Raw genomic sequence first — 2,674 nt, forward strand, 5'->3', positions numbered from 1 at the left:
GGGCATCTGTAAATCTCTCCTGAAATATAGGCTCAAGACTCCCCAAGGTATTATTATTACCCAATGACTTCATGTCAATATTAGTCTGAACAAAGAGTGTTTGTGTAACAATCCTATATATTTTTGAATTTGGACCCATTACCTTCTTAGGCTTAAAGGGAGGAATTAAATGCATGTGAGCATGAAATACTGAGTAGTATGCTGGCATCTTCTTTTAGTAAAATGTTTAAAAATGTGATTTGTCTTTGCAAATTTATATGAACTTAGTGAAAATATAAGACCATGTACGGTGTTAGTATTCCGATGACCTTAGAATAATTATTAGAACAATAGGTTTGTTTTATTATTTATAATTTTGTGTCTCTGTGTGACTGTGTGTGGTTATTACACATGAACAGTATTGAACACAGAGAGGACATCAGGTTCCTTGGAACTAAAGTCAGGCAGACATGAGCCACCCTAATGTGAATGTTGGAAAAAGATCTTTTCTCCCCTATGGAATAGCAGTACACTATGTGCTCTAATTCCTGAGCCACCTTTCCAGCCTAGAACTGAAATTCTTAATATTGTTATTATTTAGTAATTTGGTACAGTCCGTTAAGTGACAATTGTTTTATGGGACTGTTAGTTGAAGATTACTTATTTTTCATTGTCCTAGTATAATTCTTTGTATGGGTGAATGATTAAAAAATGTCCTTAATTCTGTTTGAGTGTTTGGTCTAAACCATTTCTGCCTTACTACATTAAATATTATCCCAGATAATACATTCTTTTCTCCTGAAATAATGTTTTCATTGGCTTTTTTTTGTAATTTAATATCTTTCAAAAGATTCAAAGCCTTTTTATCGTGTCTTTCTCTTTGCTTTTACACTTTTAGAGTCAGAAAGGAGAATGAAGTGAGAACAATTATTGTATCAAGTTTGTAATTATATTAAAATTTCAAATTTCAAATACCGCCTCCGATGTTACTTAGTTAATTTTTTTCTCCCTGTATTTAATTAGATTTTGACAGAGATTTATGTTTTTAAAAATAAAATTTAAGGGTACTGGGATTCAATTTGCACTCATAGGTGCTATGTAAGTGCTCTACACCTCTAGTTCAAGAGCTTTGATATCCTTAGTTACATTAACCTGATTAATCAAAGTTTACCTCACTGGGATTGGCATCCTGGGGGAAGAGCAGGATAAACCAATGAGTGCAACTCTGTTTTTCAGGACACATGGGGTACAAAACTTGTACCCCAACACATGTTAATTGCCTGAATAATTCACTAAGCAAACACATGTGACGCTCACTCTCTGTCAGGCATGAATGTGAAGCCTGAAATACTGTCATAGAGATGACTGTGATGATATCCATCTGGTGGACACAATGGTAAACTACATAAAGGTAAAGTTCGAGTCTGCAAAGGTGAGAATGTGCACTACAGAAGCTAACAGCTTCTGGGACAGGCAGGAGCCACAGAGCTTCTGAGGCAGCGCCCTTTTCGGGCTCCAGACATCGGGCCACCTTCCTGGCCAGAGGACAGGTGTCCTCCCCGCCCAGGAGGACTTTGCCTCAGCATTGGTGGAAGACATCTTGATTCCAGGACTCTGTCGAAAGTAGTCTGCACAGGTGAGAGTGTGGACTACAGAAGCTAACAGCTTCTGGGATAGGCAGAGCCACAGACCTTCTGAGGCAGCACTCTTTTCAGGCTCCAGACATCTGGCCACCTTCCTGGCCAGAGGACAGATGCCCACCCAGCCTGGGAGGGCTTTCCCTCAGCATCGGCCGGAGCCATCTTGGTTCCAAGACTCTGCCGAAAGTAGTCTGCACAGGTGAGAGTGTGGACTACATAACCTAACAGTTTCTATGACAGGCCAAAGCAATACAGCTTCTGGGAAAGGTCCTGTTTTGGACCTTCATCTTCGGCCAGGAGGGAGGTCCGAATGCCAGATATCTGTGCACCTTCCCTGTAAGAGAAGAGCTTGCCTGCAGAGAGTGCTCTGGCCACTGAAACTCAGAGGAGAGAGCTAGTCTCCAGGGTCTGCTGATAGAGGGCAACAGAATCACCAGAGGAACAATCTCTAAACAGAGACAACTATAACAACTAACTCCAGAGAACACCAGATGGCAAAAGGTAAACGTAATAATCTTACTAACAGAAACCAAGAACACTGACCATCATCAGAACCCAGTACTCCCACTTCGCCCAGTCCAGAGCACCCCAACACACCCAAAAAGCTAGACACAGATGTAAAAGCATATCTCATGATGATGGTAGAGGACATCAAGAAGGACTTCAATAACTCACTTAAAGAAATACAGGAGAACACTGCTAAACAGGTAGAAGATATTGAAGAGGAAGCACAAAAATCCCTTAAAGAATTGCAGGAAAACACAACCAAACAGGGGATGGAATTGAATAAAAGCATCCAAGACATAAAAAGGGAAGTAGACACAATAAAGAAAACACAAAGTGAGGCAACTCTAGAGATAGAAACCCTAGGAAAGAAATCTGGAACCATACATGAGAGCATCAGCAACAGAATACAAAAGATGGAAGAGAGAATCTAATGTACAGAAGATTCAATAGAGAACATCGTCACAACAATCAAATGAAATGCAAAATGCAAAAAGATCCTAACTCAAAATATCCAGGAAATCAAGGATGCAATGAGAAGACCAAACCTA

Source organism: Mus caroli, chromosome 13 (assembly GCF_900094665.2).
Source record: "Mus caroli chromosome 13, CAROLI_EIJ_v1.1, whole genome shotgun sequence".
Lineage (NCBI taxonomy): Eukaryota > Metazoa > Chordata > Mammalia > Rodentia > Muridae > Mus > Mus caroli.